The sequence below is a fragment of the Rattus norvegicus genome, chromosome 3 (assembly GCF_021556685.1).
Source record: "Rattus norvegicus strain SHRSP/BbbUtx chromosome 3, alternate assembly SHRSP_T2T, whole genome shotgun sequence".
Lineage (NCBI taxonomy): Eukaryota > Metazoa > Chordata > Mammalia > Rodentia > Muridae > Rattus > Rattus norvegicus.
In genome coordinates, this window is record NC_141536.1 from 65,891,417 (window position 1) to 65,914,209 (window position 22,793).

General features: G+C 36.7%; 1 pseudogene; it reads right to left on the reverse strand.

Moving 5' to 3' along the window:
- Positions 1–21,540: 21,540 nt before the first annotated feature.
- Positions 21,541–22,114, reverse strand: Rpl18-ps5 (ribosomal protein L18, pseudogene 5; annotated as a pseudogene).
- Between the last annotated feature and the right edge of the window lie 679 nt (positions 22,115–22,793).

Consider the following 22,793-nt stretch of genomic DNA (forward strand, 5'->3'; position numbering starts at 1 on the left):
CCCTCACAGAGAGCTGAACCCCAGCCCCTAGGAGCAACTCCAGGCCCAAGACCAGAGGTAAAACCAACTTTTCTGCTCCAAGTGACCTGCCTGGTGGACTCAGGACACACAAAGTCAAAATTCCACTAGGACAGGACACTTCTGGCTTCTAGCTGGCACCCGAACCTCGCTGATCCTGGCCCAAAACTTTCTGCTCCCAAATCCTGTGGGAGAGAGAGCTCATTGCCCAGACGTGAGGGCAATCCTGAGACTGCAGGGCAGGAGAGAATGCCACTTCTGCCCACTATGGTCCACATTCCCGGCCGAAGAGGAAACTGTATGTGGTCTCTGGGCACAGGAAGATAGGGGCAGTCAAGCTGCAGGAGCCCTGTGGTTTAGATTGCGCCCGCATCTGAACATACCCGGTCAAACAGCTCCCTGCACCCAAATCCCGTGGGAGGGAGAACTAGACCTTCAGAGGGGCAGTCACACCTGGGAAACCAGAGGAGACTACTCTCTGCCCACATTTCTGACTCTAGAGGAAAATACCTAGCACCATCTGGGCCCCCTGGGCAGAGGGACCCAGGGGAAGGAGGGGCAGGCCCTTCTGGTTCCCGCCCACAGGGATAGCTGAAAGCTAGTGGGCAGGAATGACTACAGGCCTGAAAGCAGAACACTCTGTTCCCATAACTGGCTGAAAGAAAACAGAAAAACAGGTCTACAGCACTCCTGACACACAGGGCTATAGGATGGTCTAGCCACTGTCAGAAATAGCAAAACAAGGTAACACCAGAGACAACCTGATGGCAAGAGGCAAGCACAGGAAGACAAGCAACAGAACCCAAGACTACATGGCATTATCAGAGCCCAATTCTTCTACCAGAGCAAACACTGAATATCCAAACACACCAGAAAAGCAAAATCTAGATTTAAAATCACATTTGATCATGATAATGGAGGACTTTAAGAAAGACATAAAGAACTCACTTAGAGAAATTCAGGAAAACACAACTACACGAGTAGAAGCCCTTAGAGAGGAAACACAAAAATCCATGAAAGAATTATAGGAAAAAACAATCAAACAGGTGAAGGAATAGAAAATGGAAATAGAAACAAGAAAGAAAGTACAAAGGGAGACAACACTGGATATAGAAAACCAAAGGAAGAGACAAGGAGATGTAGATAAAAGCAATACCAACAGAATACAAGAGATAGAAGAGAGAATCTCAGGAGCAGAAGATTCCATAGAAATCATCGAAACAACTGTCAAAGATAATGTAAAACGGAAAAAGCTACTGGCCCAAAACATACAGGAAATCCAGGACACAATGAGAAGATCAAACTTAAGGATAATAGGTATAGAAGAGAGTGAAGACTCCCAACTCAAAGGACCAGTAAATATCTTCAACAAAATCATAGAAGAAAACTTCCCTAACCTAACGAAAGAGATGCCCATAGACATACAAGAAGCATATAGAACTCCAAATAAACTGGACCAGAAAAGAAACTCCTCCCATCACAAAATAGTCAAAACACCAAGTGCACAAAACAAAGAAAGAATATTAAAAGCAGTAAGGGAAAAAGGTCAAGTAACATACAAAGGCAGACCTATCAGAATTATACCAGACTTCTAACCAGAGACTATGAAAGCCAGAAGATCTTGGACAGATGTCATACAGACCCTAAGAGAACAAAAATGCCAGCCCAGGTTACTGTATCCAGCAAAACTCTCAATTAATATAGATGGAGAAACCAAGATATTCCACGACAAAACCAAATTTACACAATATCTTTCTGCAAATCCAGCCATACAAAGGATAATAAATTGTAAAGCCCAACACAAGGAGGCAAGGTACACCCTAGAAAAAGCAAGAAACTAATTGTTTTGCAACAAAACAAAGAGAAAACAAGCACACAAACATAAACACCTCCAAATACAAAGATAAGAGAAGCAACAAGCTCTATTCCTTAAAATCTCTCAACATCAATGGACTCAATTCCCCAATAAAAAGACAGAGATTAACAAACTGGATACGTAATGAAGACCTATCATTTTGCTGCCTACAGGAAACACACATCATAGAAAAAGACAGACACTACATCAGGGTAAAGGGCTGGAAAACAGCTTTCCAAGCAAACGGTCTGAAGAAGCAAGCTGGAGTAGTCATTCTAATATTGAATAAAATCAAGTTTCATCCAAAAATCTTCAAAAAAGATAAAGAAGGAAACTTAATATTCATCAAAGGAAAAATACACTAAGATGAACTCTCAATCCTAAATATCTATGCTCCAAATACAAGTGCACCTACATACATTAAAAAAAAAACCTTACTAAAGCTCAAAGTACACATTGGACCTCACACAATAATAGTAGAAGATTTCAACACCCACTCTCACCAATGGACAGATCATGGAAACAGAAATTAAACAGAAACATAGAAAGACAAATAGAAGTTATGAACCAAATGGACTTAACAGATATTTATAGAACATTCTATCCTAAAACAAAAGAATATAACTTCTCACCACCTCATGGTACCTTTCTCCAATATTGACATTATAATCGGGCACAAAACAGGTCTCAACAGATACAGAAAAACAGAAATAATCCCATGCATCCTATCAGACCACCACAGGCTAACACTGGTCTTAAAAACAATAAGGAAAGAATGCTCTACTCAATGATAACCTAGTCAAGGAAGAAATAAAGAAAGAAATTAAAGATTTCTTAGAATTTAATGAAAATGAAGGTACAACGTACCCAAACTTATGGGACACAATGAAAGCTGTGCTAAGAGGAAAACTCATAGCTCTGAGTGCCTGCAGGAAGAAACAGGAGACAGCATATATCAGCAGCTTGACAGCACATCTAAAAGCTCTAGAACAAAAAGCAATAAATACACCCAGAAGGAGTAGAAGGCAGAAAATAAACAAACTCAGAGCTGAAATTAACAAAGTAGAAACAAAAAGGACTATACAAAGAATCAATAGAACCAAAAGCTGGTTCTTTGAGAAAATCAACAAGATATATAAACCCTTAGCCAGACTAACCAGAAGACACAGAGAGTGTGTCCAAATTTACAAAATGAGAAATGAAAAGGGAGACATAACAAGAGAATCAGAGAAAATTGAAAAAAATCATCAGATCCTACTATAAAAGCCTATATTCTTCAAAACTTGAAACTCTGGAGGAAATGGACAATTTCCTAGACAAATACCTGGTACCAAAGTTAAATCAGGAACAGATAAACCATTTAAACAGCCCCATAACTCCTAAAGAAATAGACGCAGTCATTAAAATCTCCCAACCAAAAAGAACCCAGGTCCAGACGGGTTCAGTGCACAATTCTATCAGACCTTCATAGAAGACCTCATACCAATACTATCCATATTATTCCACAAAATTGAAACAGACAGAGCACTACTGAATTCCTTCTATGAAGGCACAATTATTCTTATACCTAAACCACACAAAGACCCAACAAAGAAAGAGAACTTCAGACCAATTTCTCTTATGAATATCAACGCAAAAATACTCAATAAAATTCTTGCAAACCAAATCCAAGAACACATAAAAACAATCATCCATCATGATCAAGTAAGCTTCATACTAGGTATGCAGGGATGGTTTAATATACTGAAAACCATCAATGTAATCCACTATATAAACAAACTGAAAGATAAAAACCGCACGATCATTTCATTAGATGCTGAGAAAGCATTTGACACAATTCAACACCCCTTCATGATAAAAGTCCCAGAAAGAACAGGAATTAAAGGCCCATACCTAAACAGAGTAAATGCCATATACGGGAAACCAGTAGCTAACATTAAACTAAATGGCGAGAAGCTTGAAGCAGTCACACTGAAACAAGGCTGCCCACTCTCTCCATATTTATTCAATATAGTTCTTGAAGTTCTAGCTAGAGCAATCAGACAACAGAAGGAGATCAAAGGGAGACAGATTGGAAAGGAAGAAGTCAAAATATGGCGATTTAGTAGTAGAGAACTACTAAACCTGATAAACACCTTCAGCAAAGTGGCTGGGTATAAAATTAACTCAAATAAATCAGTAGCCTTCCTCTACACAAAAGAGAAACAAGCCGAGAAAGAAATTAGGGAAACGACACTCTTCATAATAGTCCCAAATAATATAAAATACCTCCGTGTGACTTTAAGCAAGCAAGTGAAAGATCCGTATGATAAGGACTTCAAGCCTCTGAAGAAAGAAATTGAAGAAGATCTCAGAAGATGGAAAGATCTCCCATGCTCATGGATTGGCAGGATTAATATAGTAAAAATGGCCCTTTTACCACAAGTGATCTACAGATTCAATGCAATCCCCATGAAAATTCCAATCGAATTCTTCAGAGAGTTAGACAGAATAATTTACAAATTGATCTGGAATAACAAAAAACCCAGGATAACTAAACATATCCTCAACAATATAATGGCTTCCGGGGGAATCACTATCCCTGAACTCAAGCAGTATTACAGAGCACCAATGATAAAAACAGTATGGTATTGGTAAAGAGACAGGCAAATAGACCAGTGGAATAGAATTGAAGGCCCAGAAATGAACCCCACACCTATGGTCACTTGATTTTTGACAAAGGAGCCAAACCATCCAATGGAAAAAGATAGCATTTTCAGCCAATGGTGCTGGTTCAATTGGAGGTCAGTATGTAGAAGAATGCAGATCGATCCATGCTTATCACTCTGTACAAATCTTAAGACCAAGTGGATTAAGGACCTTCACATCAAACCAGATACACTCAAACTACTAGAAGAAAAAGTAGGGAAGCATCTAGAACACATGGACATTGGAGAAAATTTCCTGAACAAAACACCAATAGCTTATGCTCTAATATCAAGAATCGACAAATGGGATCTTATAAAACTACAAAGCTTCTGTAACGCAAAGGACACTGTTGTTAGGACAAAACGGCAACCATCAGACTGGGAAAAGATCTTTACCAATCCTACAACTGATAGAAGGCTCATATCCAAAATATACAAAGAACTCAAGAAGTTATACTGCAGGGAGACAAATAACCCTATTAAAAATGGAGTTCAGAGATAAACAAAGAATTCACAGCTGAGGAATGCCGAATGACTGAGAAGCACCTAAAGAAATGTTCAACATCTTTTGTCATAAGGGAAATGCAAATCATAACATCCCTTAGATTCCACCTCACACCAGTCAGAATGGCTAAGATCAAACACTCCGTGGACAGCAGATGCTAGCAAGGATGTGAAGAAAGAGGAACACTCCTCCATTGTTCGTGAGATATCAGACTGGTACAACCATTCTGGAAATCAGTCTGGAGGTTCCTCAGAAAATTGGACATTCCACTACCTGAGGACCCAGCTATACTTATCTTGAGTATATACCCAAAAGATACTCCAGCATATAAAAAAGACACGTGCTCCACTATGTTCATAGTAGCCTTATTTGTAATAGCCAGAAGCTGGAAAAAAACAGATGCCTTTTAACATAGGAATGAATACAGAAAATATGGTACATCTACACAATGGAATACTACTCAACTATCAAAAACAATGACTATGAAATTCATAGGCAAATGGATGGAACTGGAAAATATCATCCTGATTGAGGTAACCCAATCACAGAAAAACACACATGGTAAGCACTCATTGATAAATGGATATTAGCCCAAATACTCAAATTACCCTAGATTCGCAGAACACATGAAACTCAAGAAGAATGACCAAAATGTGGATGCTTCACTCCTTCTTTAGAACGTGAACAAGAATACCCTTAGGAAGGGATAGGGAGGCAAAATTTAGAACAGAAACTGAAGGAATGCCCCTTCACAGCCTGCCCCACATGTGGCCTATACATATGCAGCCACCAAAGTAGAGAAGATGGATGAAGCAAAGAAGTGCAGGCTGACAGGAACTGGATGTAGATCTCTCCTGAGAGACACAGCCAGAATACAGCAAATACATTGGCGAATGCCAGCAGCAAACCACCGAACTGAGAATGGGACCCCCGTTGAAGGAATCAGAGAAAGGACTGGAAGAGCTTGAAGGGGCTCGAGACCCCATATGAACAACAATGCCAACCAACCAGAGCTTCCAGGGACTAAGCCACTACCCAAAGACTATACATGGACTGACCCTGGGCTCCAACCTCATAGGTAGCAATGAATAGCCTAGTAAGAGCACCAGTGGAAGAGGAATTCCTTGGACCTGTCAAAGCCTGACCCCCAGTGAATGGGATTCTTGGGGAAGGGGGACGGCGGTCATGGGGGGTGAATGGGGAGGGATACACCCATATAGAAGGGGAGGATGAGTGGTTAGGGGGATGTTGGCCTGAAACCGGGAAAGGGAATAACATTAGAAATGTAAATAAGAAAGACCCAATTTAAAAAAGTGGGAAAAATACTGGATATCAAGAAACAATATATATTAAATAAAAATGGTATACATATCTACAATGTTCTCAAAAGAGAAAATTCAAATGACTGCAAAGCACTTAAAGAAATGTCTAACATCCTTAGGCACTAGGGAGATGCAAATCAAAACTATTTATGATTTCATTTTACATTGGCCAAAATAGCTAAGTTCAATAAAACAAAAGACAATGCTTGTTAGGAAATGGAGCAAGAGAAGTTCTCATTGGTTGCTGGCTAGAGTAGACTTCTGTGTATCTAGGAACCTCCATGTTGTTGGCAATACTGTAAGTTGGTCTCCACTTACTGATGTCAAGGCCCTATTGATAAATATAATATCTACATAACTCATTGAACATAGAGAAATAGAGCTGATTTCTACGTAGAGCCTTCATTCCACTCTAACTAGTGTTCATGATATTGGAAGGAACTCTCCATGCTACCAAGGAGAAAGGTAAACACTACTCATCTGCAAACCATTCCATTTATAGTGGTATCCTACCAAGGCATAGTAGTGTCACTATGGTACAGACCTTGTTGGAATAACCAACCAATATCTCAGTTGACTTGTTTGATTCACAGACTTCAGTCTATGAGATGGAACCCACAGAGGACACTTTTTCAATGATGAAGACCTTGAGACTGGATGTGGTAGGGATGTAGAAAAAACCAATTACTTCTTTTCTACTAAGAAAAATGCAGCAATAAAATTATTGCTAAAGACACTTTTATAGGTCAGACTACATTTATAGGTCAGTGCCTTGCACAGCCATCATCAGAGAAGCTTTCTCCTGCAGCACAAGGGAACAAATATAGAGACCAAAAGCCAGACATTATCCAGAGTGAGAAACCTTGGAATACTCAGCCCTAAATAGGATGTTTCCATTAAATCCTTGAGGCTCAGAGAACTGTGCAGAGGAAGAGGCAGAAGAGTATAAGAGCCAATGGATAGCGAGGAAATCGAGCTCTTTCCATTAAAATGATAGAAGCACATATGAAAATACAGACTGTGGTGGCATGTACAGGAGCTGCATGGGTCTATACCAAATGAGGTCCTAGAGCTGAGAGAAGCCAATATATGACCCTATCTCTAACCCAGCAGCTATATCAGTGGATAACAACTTGCAAATAAAAAAATGTGTTCTCCAAAAGAGACTACTGGGGAAAAAGCTATTTTTAAGGATAGGCTGTATGCCCAGTTAGAGGCCAAGAAAATATTAAGTCATTGGCATCTTCAGAGGTCTCTTGTCTTATGGTATCGTGTCGGAGCTATTTACATTATTTAATTTTACTTTAAAATTTTTGTATATAAATATAGTTTATATAAAGATATAAAATATCTTTATCTTATATATTATATAAATATGTTATAATATGTATATTCCCTACTTTTAAACTACAAAACCTTTGTGTATATACTGGAGGTTCTAGTTTTCTGGGTTCTTTGGTGGCAGAAGTGGAGGAGACAGAATTCCTGAGTGTGGGAATGAGTAGAGCTCTATGTTATATATTTCTTGTGTCTTTGGGAGGGGAGGTCTTTCATCCTGTTTATTTTGTCGTGTTCTCAAATGTTAGTTTTTGTTTTGTTTTATTTTATTTTAATCATCTCTTAGAATCCTGTTTGTTTACTAATGAAAGACAGAAAGGAGATTGAGCTGGAAGAGAGGTGGGAGAAACTGGGAGACAAGAGGGAAGGAAAAAAACCGTATCAGGACATATTGTATGAGAAAAGAAAAAAACATTTTCATTAAAAGAAAATTAAGAAAGAATTAGCATGTAAGTATGTCAAAACTCTATACAGATCTGTTTCTTGCGCTCATAAACTGTATCTTATCTCTTTTGAATGGAAACATTGTGAAGATAGTGACTCATGTATGTGGTATGTCATTAATAAGGAAGATTTCCATCACAATATGTTTTCCCAAGATTTTTAATTGGTTCATACTGCTAGAATGGTAGAATTACCTCCCTGTATGCCAAACATACAAGGACATATTTAATATATCTTGAGTTAATTTATCTAGGTGTTAATTCACCAGGTGTGTCTGAAGACTGAAGTTAGTTTCAGGTCAGTATCATGCCTTTATCCTGGCAGTGGGAAGAGATTGCTTAAAATGCTTGATCATCAGTTTCTATTCAGATCATGGATTGAAAAGTTTTTGAAACATTCAGAATTTTTCTTTTGCCAATTGAAATCACGGCCTCACTACCGCAGAGACTTACAGATGACTAACAATATAATGGTACATATTGTAAAAAGCAAACGGTGGACAAGAATTGAACCACTACATTCATAAAGAGAAAGAAATGTTTGCAAACAGATGGTTAATATTACTTTTCCCACAGTGTGGAGGATGGGAATATAAGATAAAGGTACCTTCATGTTTGGCTTCAGATGAAAATTCTTTCAGGTTGACTGTTTAAATCTGTCTTTCTTACCTACTTATATTTCTTACACATTGTCTCTCACTGAAACTGGATATTCTTATGTGGGCCTCACTGATTGACCAAAGAGATGCAGATATCTTGTCTCAACTGCTCTGTAGGATCAACTGAGGTCTATTCTGTACAGCAAGTTAGGCTTACAGAATAAGATCACTGTACCAGGCATTCTATTTTATTTTATTTTATTTTATTTTATTTTATTTTACTTTATTTTTAACAAGGTTTCTGGGAGTCCAGAACTTTTTTAACTCTATTAGATGTGAACATGTGATTCATACTTCACCCACCTGTTATTCAATAGGGTCCAGAAATATTTCTTGAAATGCTTCTGCTACAAGCACATGTTATTACCACACTATTGTAAAAATATTTCTATTCCTTCTAAGAAGATTGCCTTTGTATCATTTAAGATCATAGTAGAAAAGGGCAGACTCAAATTAAATTCTTGGGTAAGAGTTTATCACAAAGTTTCCAGACAACCTGAAGGAGAGAATAATAATTCTGATCTGTGACCACCCCCATACCTGACAGAACATGGAAGAAATAGATGCAGGAACCTGGATAGAGAAAAACCTTGTATAGAGAAAGTCAGCTCTAGGACAAAGAACGTTCGCAATGATCGAGCCCTTGCAGGTAACACACAAAGAGGGATCATAGTGGGTGAATTAGCTGTCCTTTACTTCTTCCAATCTCTTTCTAGATCTTTCTCTTTAAAAGATATACAAAGTTACGGAATTGATCAGGAAGAGGACTTTACATCCTTTTAATACCCACTTGGAATATTATTCAGAAGCCCTCTTCAAAATAACTTCCTTTGCAGGATTATAGAGTTATGCTTGATCATAGTTCTAGGCACAGATAATAGGACATTGAATGATTAATTGCAGACATCTGTCTAGTGGACCTTATTTGTCTTTGGTAACTAACAGCCACACACACATTTATCACCCTTTAAGGGATTCGTGATGGGTTCCACTTCTAATAATGAGTTGAAAAAAGGTCTGTATCAATCCTGATTCTCTAGAGGAGCACAAACTTTCAGATAAATGTATACTAGAAAAAGATTTATTTATAGCTTCATGTGAAGAATCAGAGAGCTCTGCATCTGCTCAACCTGTCAAAAGGCTAGAAACCTCAGCAGATCCAGTTTGGTGCTAAAGTCCTGAAGGATTCCTGGAGAGCCATTGCTTTTCTGTTCATGTTAGAAAGTTGAAGATCCTGGGTTCTGATATCAGAGAAGGAGGGCAGCAGCCTCTGTAGTAACAGGGTAAATGAAAACGACCAGCGAGATGTGAACGTACACAGCAACATGCTTTTCCTTTAGATTTCCTTATAGCTGAGCCTCTGCAGAATGATGTCTCTCACATTGAGAGTGAGGCTTCCTACTTCAGTCTTACACCTGTGAAAGTTCATGCATCCAAGAATATATGTTCAGCACAAATCGGGTGTAAGCAATACCAAAGGGGAATGGATCTGGGAGAGTTGGGAAGCTGGGAGGTGGGACTGAATGTAATCAAAAGACATATGAAAATTTGAAAAGTAATATGAATCAATTAACCCACTCAAAAATATCCTTATCAGAGGGATCAGAGGCTTGATTCATGAGTAATTTTATATCTTGTCCAGGTAGACAATCAATAGGAACCATTACAATATCATTGGTACTGCAGTGTTTGTATGAGCCTCTAGATTTTGTCTAGACTTATTGAAATGCAAGGGAGCAGGACCCAGTTACTATATATACACCAGCCTCATGCAGAAAGCAGGAAGAACACATGGTACATTGGAAGGGGCAAATGGAATATTTTTGATCTAATATGGTGTTTTATTTTGTCTTTAATAGGAACAAATTTTAATTAACTGAGTATGCATAAAATTTGATCTATGCTATTTTTACACAAGGGGTCATAGACATATACTATACCCTTGTAAGGGATATGTTTTTAATAATAGGATATATTGGAGGAAAAGTTCAATATTGAGAGAAAGTAAATCTCTATTAAGTGCAATAAAATGACGATGCATTTATATGTTTATAAAAGAGATGACACATAAAATATATTGCATGTAAATGGAGATACAATGTGATATCTAAATTTCCATGCTTTCTCACATTTATTAGATTATATGTATAAAAATCTTATCAGTGATCCTATTTTAACACAAATGATTATAGATACCAAAATTATGTGTGGGAGACAAATATCAGAATATATTCTAGAAACTGTGAGAAGTGGAGAGATGATAGAATCTTGAATCTCGAATGAAATAAAAATAACAATATACTTATATATTATGTAATAGTTATGATGAATAATATGTAGTACATATAATAGGTATAAATTGTTATGAATGAGACCTTTATGGTCTTTGATTTCTTAGATGATATTATAGGGGACAGCTTTCTTTACACATTAAAGTAATTATAATAGCAATATGTTTTTAATTTTCAGAGATGTTTAAACATGAATACTGTATTTATATTTTTACTCTATTGTCTCCTCCTCAAACTTCTGTTTTCTCCCATTCCCTATAAATTCATGACCCCATTTATAATTATTATTACATATGTATACATTTACATAAATATATATCATGTAACATACTGAGCAATCATTGTTGCTTTTATTTAAGTACATGTTTAGGGTTGGCCATTGGGAACTAGGTGAGATATAAGCGACCTTGTCCTTGAAGAGAAGTGAGTCTCCGTTTCTTATCAGTCATCCTTTACCTGTAGCTCTTTATCTACGAATGGGACTTGTGTAATCTCTCCCATCCATATTGGCATTTCGTATAATGTAGTTCTGACAAGAGTCTTGTTAGTCCACTATATTGAAGGGGTTTCGTGGGTGAAATACTTCTGCTGTATCCAGAAGACACCATCTTTCTCTAGGCATCATGGTCTTCCTATCATGACTCAACATGAAGTGATCAAATGATAGCCTTCAAATGTTAGTTTTCCATTTCATTTTGATAGTTCCCACAAATTGATGACCCATAGCTATAAGTTTGCTATGCTATCCTGACCCCTAGCATTGTTCAGCCTCAAAGTGAGTTTCCTTTTTACTTTTGTGGGGTGCAAAGCTTAGAAGAACATTTGCCATAAAATCTTCAAGCAGGCTTTTATTGCTCTTAATAAATTATTAAATATAATGACATAAGCAATATATTTAAATAAAACTTACTTTAAAATAGTGGCAAACATTTGTAAATTATTTTTAAATATAAATTCTAGTTTTGCTTTAGTTTTCATTTTCAGAAAAAAACTTATTAAAAATCATGTCAAAAATGTTAGCAGTCATTGTTTTCTAATAATAAAATGTGAATTGGTGGAGATGCAAATGTGAAATCAAGCATCACCTCGGCACCTGTGCAGCTTTCAGTTAAAGAGAACCAGAGCCATATGTAGGTCATGTGTAGGTGATGGTTACATGGAGATTTGACATGAATCCTTCAAATCCTCGTACTCAGTAAAAAATTAGATTTTTAATATGATTTTAATTACATTTTTCCTTTTAATTTGCTTAATGATTTTGCATTAAGTATTTTTGATAAATTATAGACCAATACCTCTGGAATACTACTAAATGCATCAAGAGTTGAAACCCTGATGCATTTTACATTTTCTTATGTCTAGCTATCATGTCATATGGTCTGTAGAGGCTTTAGTCTGATACATTTTGAGGACTCAGTTTCCTATTTATTGTCTTAAAAAAGAAGCAGAAATTCTTTAAAATTTCATATTCAAAAATATTTTTCTTTTTGACAGTGAAATATAATCATTCCTCTTATCTTTTCCTTACTCTAAGCCCTCCCATGTACCACCTTCCCCCTTTCATTAAAATTTCACGTTATATGTCATCTTTTAATAAATACATGAATTATAAACCTTTTATGTCTGCAGTACAAGGTAGAATATTTTTTTGTTTTTAAGTCATATTTCACTTCTTAAATCTATACAGACAAGAGTAATTTTTACAGTGCTATAAAAAATGTCTTTAAATTATGTAATAACAAGCTTACACTTTTTGAGTGACTGAGTCTAATGCAGTGGGAAAGCTGGAAGTATTGTGCTTTATCTGTATTTAGGTGGAATAAACAGTAGCTGTGGACAGCTTATAATATTATTAGCATGCACATATATAGAACAATTTTAATCCCTCTGGCTAGAATACAGACATGCTCTTATGGTACACACCTTTAATCCCAAACAACATAGATAAAGTTAGTGTGTAGAAGGAAGTGCTTAATTTGAATGGAAGAATAAGAAAGCCAAGTGAGGGAAAGAGAGGAAGAGAATCTCTAATTCCTTGAAAAAACTTTTGTGCGCTATCACTGACAAAAATTATAGTGTGTATTCAGGAGGTGAGATTTAGTCTCAATGCTAAGTACCTAACAAAATTTTAGAGACAATGCTATTCTTTTTTTTTTAAACGTGGAAATAAGTGTATATTTAAGGATTAAGGAAAGTTCTAAATTTGGTTTATTTGAAAGAATTAAATTTTCTAAGTATCTTATCTATGTGAATACCTGCCCCTTAGTACTAAATGATTACTAAAGTGAAAAAAGGCAAACGAAATCCTGGGTTCAACTTTGTCCTTTGCCACGGTGGTATAAGCTCAGATATATTCGTAACTAATCAACAGTAAAATTACCTTCCACCCGAGGGTATTAACTAAGATGCAACAAGCTGTTTGCCTGAGATTAAAACTCTGGTGAGCCAAATCCTTTAAATTCGATATTAAGAGTGCTGTGTTCCTAGTCTTTAAAACTCTAATCTGTTTTTTTGGGATAGATTTAAGAAACCATGTTCAGTAGCTTTTGGTCCTGGTATCTTACGGATAGCAATTAATCTTTATTTATTTATTTATTTATTTATTATTTATTTATTTATTTATTTATTTATTTATTTATTTATTTTTGTAGATCTTTCTAAATGACCCTTGGAGTGTATGAGAGTTATAAGACATTATATATGCACCAGTGTTGGGAAGTAGAGTCAACAACAACTCGATGATATTTATTTACAGTGCATTCTCTAACTAGTCCCAACTCCTCCAACACTGCCTCACATTGTACACTGGCAACTGGAAGAGGCACGACTTGTCTGGAGATGTTCTTCCCCGTTTTGTAAGAGAACAGATTGCGAACATTCCCAGGAACTTCTTATTTAGGGTTGACCAAGTCATTTCTAGTTGTCGCGGTTTGAATAGGTTTGACCCTCATAAACTCATGTATTTGAATGCTTGGACCACAGGAAGTGATATTACTAAGAGTTATGTCTGTCTTGGAGGCCTTTTTTCGAGAAAGTGTTCTACAGTAGGGGTGCTTTTGAGGTCCTATGCTCAAGCTCCACCCAGTACGGAAGGGATCCTTCTCCTGGCTACAAGAAGAAGACAGTCTCTCTTGACTGCAGTTGGATCAAGATGCAGAACTCTCAGCTCTTTCTCCAGTGCATTGCCTGCATGCTGCCTTGCTTCCTGCCATGCTGATAATGTACTGACCCTTTGAACCTGTAAGCCAGCTACAATTAAATTTTGTTCCAGTTAAGAGTTGACTTGGACATGGTATCTCTCATAGCAATAAAACCATTTGGCACTAGCAAACTTTCTTCTTTTGTGATGCTCTAAAATAAAATGTTGTATGAAATATATCAGTTGCTTTTAAAATTACCTTAAGCATCTTGTGAGAGAAAGTACTGTACATTTTAGTAAATACATGTACCTTACTCATAAAACTTATTAAAATATTTTTACATGCTTTTTTCATTTTCTTGTACCATTTCTTGTTTTTTTAAATCATCCTTTGTGCTCCTCTCCCCCCCCTTTTAAGAGTTCATTGTTACCCTTTTCTGTTCTTCTCTCTAAACCCTTCCAAATACCAAATCATTGACTTTCCCAATAATGTAGACATGCTCTGAATTTATTTCCTCCTCTGACATGGTACCTATTCTTTCTTCTGGGACATGTTTGTCTTAGCCCAAGATGATCAAATGCACCTGAAATTAATATATTCCTCCAAAATTGACTCACACCTTGCATATTGCTGTAATTAAGCACTGCACTCCAATTCTCCAGGAACAGCTATAGAATCTGGTTTCATTTCCACCCTTGACTTCCTTTAATTGAATCTATTCACCCAATCTGGTAAGAGAAAGTTCAGCTAGTACTTTTCTGTTTACCAGCTCACTGTGCTCATCATTCTTGTCCTCCTCATTTTTTCATAGTTTCATAACACCAGCCTGTGACATATTAAAAGACCTCACACAGAATTTTCTTAGATCAATGTTTTCTAAGCTAAAAGCAGCATTCTTCTAAACATGCTTAGTTCAGCCTACTACTTCCTTTACAAAACCATATAAACTCCATCATTTGATTTCCAAAGTTTGAAATGTATCCCCTGGCATTTGTGTACCTATCCATGGTGCTATGTGTCAAGGCCTTAGAGCAGAGCTTTCCTAGCATCTCCTTCTTTCTCAACATACTCACTTTTTCAGTTTACTGAATACTTGCATTTTTAGGTCTTTGAATTTTTCCTTTCATGGCTGAAATATTTTTTCTTCATTCAGTTCTAGATTAACCCCAGACCTCATGTAATACTATGTAAGATCACTGTTATTAACCTTTCTACCACCCTCTTTGCCAAAATTTTATCATTTCATGGCTTTTCCCCATTTCGTAGCATTTCATCCAAATGACTGAATAAGAATAGAAAGTACCTAATTTGAGTATTCCATTACCTTAGAGCATATATTGGATTCTGTATGTGGGAGCTCTTAAAATACTTTTCAGCAGTTTAATAATTCCATTATTCATATAGACTTGATTTATATACATAAGAAATTCAGTCTTCAGAAGCAACTTGTAAATCACAGTCCAGAAGGCATCAGCAGAGATGTCTAAGAGAAAACATGTCTTTGGAAGAGTACAAATATCATTCTTGTTTGAATAGTGTACTCTGAGAGGATATATCTATAAAGAGAAGAATTGTGGTTGCTGCAAAATCAGAAGGAAGATACATGCTCATATTTATCTCTGTTTTCTTTCAATACACTATTTTTAAATTATACCTATCAGCAATTTTCAGAAGGACTGAGGGATTAAAATAAGCTGTTGCCATATGACTGATAAAAATAATATAATGATTTCTTAGATTTTCTGTGGGGTCTTAGAATGTGAAAGCAAGCAGGTAATTTGACAGTTAAAGAGAGTCAAATTCATGCTTTAACTACTGTGCAGGTGCAAATATAATTTGAGCATCCAAATTATTATGTTTTTTATCAAACTCTTTTTTCTCAGAATACTTCCATGAAATAGTACATGAATACAAGGGGAGCTGGAATGAATGTGGTGAAATCCAACATGAGTTGGATAGGAATACCGATTTCAGTTTGACATATCGGTGTCACCTGGAAGTGATGGAGGTTTTACAGCACGGCTTGAATTTATCTCCAATTCTGGTCATTTATTTTCAGATTCTCCCTAACTCTTGCTAAGAATCTGTCCTTTAACAGAACATAACAGAAAAGCATTACAAGAAATGTTTTGATGTTAGAATGTGCACTGACTCTAAACAAAATATTTTATGCAAATTCTAAAGAATAGTTTGTATTGAGAGGGTAACACCGAAATTCTGTCATCATAAGGAGAAATCATACCAAATGTCTTCTCAGCAGTGGCGTTCCCAGTGTGTACTCTTTATTCTTCTATGGACACTGCATACTTGTTGCTTTTGAATTCTGTTGGATATATATATATATATATATATATATATATATATATATATATATATATATATCCATTCCCTAAATTACCTTTCTGCAGTGTCAAGTATCTGGAATCTTAGTTTTCATAAGTACATCTAGTAATTACATATAAATATGTAATTCCTAGTTTTATACATGTAAAGCACTTGGAGAACAGATGCTTTTTACACCTGGAAAAATGATTCCATGGGATATTGATGACTGAAACTATGATTGTACTCTTCCCCCTATTATATGGCCTTAGATTTTCATCCTTTTGAGTGCCATTGAATTTTAGACAGATATGGACAGTATAGTGTAGAAGATAGGTAATTTATTGTGGAGAAGAGCACACTTCCAAGGATGAAGGGAGCCATATCCCAATGGAGTCATTGTGTTGATATACATTTTAGGGGACTTTAAAATACAGTCCAACTCTCTGAAAGACATAACATTTTTTTAGAGCATTTTCTTTCCCAATTGATTGACCAACCCATTTTGATTGATTCACTTAGGAGGCATGTAATGCCTTCTACTAGATAGTGAAAGATCACTTATATCTTATAAGGTATAAAGTTCTTTATGCCAGGTTTAAATAGTCATCAATTAAAAACTTAATGTTCAACATATTATATCTTTTCCCAGGGACAAAGATATGACCCTTGCCTCACTCCTTTTATCAATAATAAGAGTACAGAAAGTCTAGCACATGGTTTATTAAGACAGTGGTTATGGCATGGCAGAATCAGACCCACCAATTATATATATATATATATATATATATATATGTATATTCATACACACATATAAATATATGATAATATATTTCTAACTACCTAAAAAGTAGAAATACTTGTTCATTATGCTTACATATCAACATAAATAGCAAGATCACCAATATAATATAAAATAAAAGCCTAACTGAATATGTCAGATATGACTTCACCTTTCCCAGAACGTTTTGCGTCATTTTATTGTGATGATGTCTCTGAAAACCAGATTGTGCTGATGTAGTCTAATTGTAATTTGCTTAGTGAGACTATTCATTACTCTTACCTTTGTATACTAACATTCCTGGCCAAAGATGCATGGAGTGCCCAATCAACATGTCAGCAGTTCTGATGTGTATAATTTTAGAACAATGAATTTATTAATTAATACCTCATTGTTGAATGATTTTTGCAAGGAAGTAATAAAGAAATATGTTCAGTTAGAGAGAGTGCCAACAGAACAATAAGAGGACTCCATGCACAGCTTTGGATAATGACATTAGTAGGATGTACCACTTATGAGTTCTATCACCTGTCCTATATCCTTTGTCATTCCTGAACACTATAAGAAGCTTCTCAGGAAAAGAGTATGATTATAAGGTCAGATGAGAGTCTGATGATATGCCCCACTCTTACTCATTTCATTGCCTTGATTGATGTCCAGTGTCTTCTGCAGATCACTACAGTAGCCATGATGGCCAAGGCCAGAAAAGCTTAGAAAAAATAACTTTATTACAATATACATAGTACCCTGGTGACTTTAGATACTGAGCTACTGAGAACTGCACTATTTCACTAGCTCTTTTATTTTGGCAGATGGTTTGAGATTATTTGCTTAAGGAGTTGAGTTCCTATACTTGGAATGAAACTTTCTTTGTTCCGTAGTGGTCAGATAAAATTAAAAGATATGACTTTCTCCTGGGCCAGTCTATTAGCTAGTCTGCTCCAGGAAGAGGTTATATCCTGAGATATACCAGAGTATCTGCTGCAATCAGCATTTGAAGATCTGCTGTACGCATAACATTTGAGAACATATCCCGAAACATACCAGAAGAACCACTGCACTCAAAATATTTGATACCACATCCCGAGGCATCACAGGAGATTTCTGCTACACCCAGAGCATCTGACAGCACAACCAGAGACATCCCAGGAAATCCACTGCACCCACGACACCACAGGTTGAAGGCATCCCAGTAGTTCTTCTGTACGCAGGGCATTGGAGCAATTGACCCCAAATTCTGAAGACCTCCCAGGAACTCTGCCACATGTAGCACAACTGACACAAAACACTGAAAGGCTATCTGGAGTTCTGCTGTACACAAGGAAACAAAAACCACAATCCATTGATGCCCCGATCCCCACCCCCACCCCAGAGAACAGCTTCACACAGGATAACAGTGTGACTGCTGCTCCTCTGAAGATCCAACAATCTGAAGGCCTCCCAAAAGAACTACTGCAGCCAGGGCAATAAATCAGCAGCTTCTCTACCCCTCTGAAGACCCTCCAGTTGGAAGGCCCCACAAGAGGTCTGCTACAGCCAGGGCAACAGGCCTACCAGAAGACTTGTTGCAACCCAGGAACAAAGGAGGCACACTCCAGACAAAAAGTCACACAGACCAGCAAACACTCGGGATAACCAGATGGTAAAAGGCAAGCAAAAGACCATAAAAAACTCAGTTCACCCACCACAGCAAACCCTGAATATACCAACCCACCTGAAAATCAGGAAGCTGACCTAAAATCCTACTCCCTGAAGATAATAGAGTCCTTTAAGGAAAATATAAATATCTCACTGAAAGAAATACAGGAAAAGACAGGTAAACAGGTAGAAGCCCTTAAAGAATAAACAAATAAATCCCTTAAAGAAATACAGGAAAACACCATCAAACAGGTGAAGGAATTGCATAAAGTGGTCCAAGACCTAAAAGAGGAAGTAGAAACAATAAAGAAAACACAAATGAAGACAAAGCAGGAAATGGAAAACCTAGGAAAGAGGTAAGGAATTACAGATGTAAGTATCACCAACACAATACAAGAGCTAGAATGGAGAATCTCAGGTGTAGAAAATACTGTAGAAGAGATTGACACAATGATCAAAGAAAATGCAAAACATAAAATACTGCTAATGCAAAACATCCAGGAAATTCAGGACGCAATGAAAAGACCAAATCTAAGAATAATTGGAATAGAGGAGAAAGAAGATTCCCAGCTCAAAGGACATGAAATCATGTTCCACAAAATCATAGAAGAAAACTTCCCCAACCCAAAGAAAGAGATGGCCATAAAGGAACAAGAAGCCTACAGAATACCAAACAAATGGGACCAGAAAAGAAAATCCTATTGTCACATAATAGTCAAAAAACTAAACACAGAGAACAAACAAAGAACATTAAAAGCTGCAAGGAAAAAAGGCCAAGTAACATACAAAGGTAGACCTATCATAATTACACCACATTTCTAAATAGAGACTATGAAAGTCAGAAGACCATGGTCAGAGGTCATGCAGAATCTAAGAGAAGACAAATGCCAGCCCAGGATACTATACCTAGAAAAACTCTCAATCAACATAGATGGAGAAACCAAAATATTCCAGGAAAAAAACAAATTCAATCAGTATCTATCTACTAATCCAGCCCTCAGATGATCCTAGAAAGAAAACTCCAAAATGAAGAAGATATCTCTATTAAAGGAAAGACAAGATATTAAGCATCTCACACCAATGCTGAAAGGAGAGAACCACAAGCATATAAAGCTACCTACAAAAACAAATGTAACAGGAACTAACAGTCATCTGTCTTTATCTCTCAATATTAATGGACTCAACTCACCTATAAAAAGACATAAGCTAACAGATAGGATATGCAAATAAGATCCTACATTTTACTGTATACAAGAAACACAAATACAGCACCATCTCGAGTGAAAGGATGGACAAGGATCTTGTGAGCAATTGTTCCCAAGAACCAAGCTGGAGTTGCCATCCTAATATCCATTAAAATAGACTTTGAACCAAAAGTTATCAAGTGTGATGAGGCATTTTATATTTATATTCAACACAGGGAAAATCAACCAAGAGAAAGTTTCAATTCTGAACATCTATGCCCCAAATGCAAGGACACCCACATTCGTAAAAGAAACTTTACTAAAACTCAGAACACACATTGAAACCCAAACAATTGTAGTGGGAGACTTCAGCACCACACTGTCACCAATAGACAGGCCACTGAAACTGAAACTAAACAGAGACACAGTGAAACTAATAGAGGTTATGAACCAAATGGATTTAATAGATATCTACAGAACATTTCAGCCTAAAACAAAAGAATACACCTTCTTCTCAGCACTGGTACTTTCTCCAAAATCGAGCATATAATTGGTCAAAAACAACCCTCAAGAGATACAAGAGGATTGAGAAAATCCCATGCATCCTATCAGACCAACATGGCCTAAAGCTGTTCTTCAATAACAGCAAAAGCAACAGAAAACCCACATAAATGTGGAAACTGAACAACTCTCTACTAAAGGATAATTTGTTCAAGGATGAAAAAAAGAAAGAGAAATTAAAGACCTCCTGGAATATAATGAAAATGTTGACACATCATACCCAAACTTATGGAACACAATAAAAAACAGTGCTAAGAGGAAAATTCATAGCTCTATGTGCCCTAGTAAAGAAACTGGAGAGATCTTACACTAGCAACCTAAGAGTACACCTGAGAATTCTGGAACAAAATAAAAAAACTCACCCAAGACAAGTAGAAGGCAAGAAAGAGTCAAACTCAGGCCTGAAATCAACCAAATAGAAACAGAACAATACAAAGAATCAGCAAAACCATAAGCAAGTTTTTTGAGAAAATCAACAAGATAGATAAACTCCTAGTCAAAAAACAAACAAACAAACAAACAAACAAAAAAAAAAAAACAAAAAAAAACCCCAAAAACTAAAGGGCCCAGATGGCGCAGTAAACAAATTAACAAAATCAGAAATGAAAACAGATGCATAACAACGGAAATGGAGGAAATTCAAAAAATCATCAAATCCTACTACAAAAGCCTATACTTAGCAAAACTGGAAAATCTAGATGAAATGGATGGTTTTCTACACAGATACCACATACCAAAGTTAAACCAAGAGCAGGTAAACTTTCTTTTCCTTTCTTTTTTAACATCCAAAGCTTTATTATTTACAGTATGACCCAGGGTTAGTTTTGTAGCCTGGGCTGCCACTTCCACCTCTGGCACATTCAAACTTCCAGCCCTTGGAACGGACACAGGGTTTACTGTGACTGTGTGGAGTTCCTGGGTCCTTGTCAAAATGTAGGTACACCTCTCTGCCCTTCCAAGGACCAAATAGGAGCACAGTGCCTTGGCCCTTGGGAAGGTCAGCATCTTATCCCCAGCCTTGAGGGTCTGACTTCAGCCTGACTGCTCACCCTCAGTGCACATACTTTCAGCTTGGGAACTTCCAGAATCTGCACATCATTTGTGACCTTCCCCACAACCACAGCAGTTTTGTTCTCCTGGTCAGGAAGCTTCATCTTTCAAATCATTCAAAACAGGGACAGAGGTGTCCGGTTAGTGGTGCTCATAAACAATCTTTTCAGCACAACCTGATTGAGGGTGGATTTGGTCCTTTTGGTCAGAAACATGTACACCTTGACTAGCAGCTGCAGGCAGATGTCCTGGCTCTTGGGCTCCTTTGCTCTGAACCTTTCCGACCTTGTTGAGGGGAATGTCAACACACATGATGGCATTTTAATGAAGTCATTGAAAACCTCCTAACCAAAAAAAAAAAAAAAAAAAAAAAAAAAACAGGGCCAGATGGATTTAGCTCAGAATTCTACCAGACCTTCAAAGAAGACCTCATACCAATATTCCTCAAATTATTCTATAAAATAAAAACAAAAGAAACACTACCTAATTCATTTATGAAGCCACAATTACTCTGACACCTAAACCACACAAGGACCCTACCAAAAAAGAGAACTTCAGATGAATGTCGCTTATAAATATTGATGCAAAAATATTCATTAAAATTCTTGCAAACCAAATCCAAGAACCCATAAAAACCATTATTCATCATGATCAAGTAGACTTCGTCACAAGAATGCAAGTTTTTTTCAATATATGAAAATCCATCAATGTAATCCACCATTTAAACAAACTCAAAGAAAAAAATCTCATAATCATCTCCTTTGATGAGAAAAGCATTTGACAAATACAATAACCATTCATACTAAAAGCATTGGAGAGATCAGGAATTCAAGGCCTATACCTGAACATAATAAAAGCAATTTACTGCAAACCAACAGTCAATATAAAATTAAATGGACAGATACTTGAAGCAAACCAACTAAAATAGGGGACAAGAAAAGGATGCCCACTCTTTCCATATCTATTCAGTATAGTACTTAAAGTGCTAGCTAGAATAAT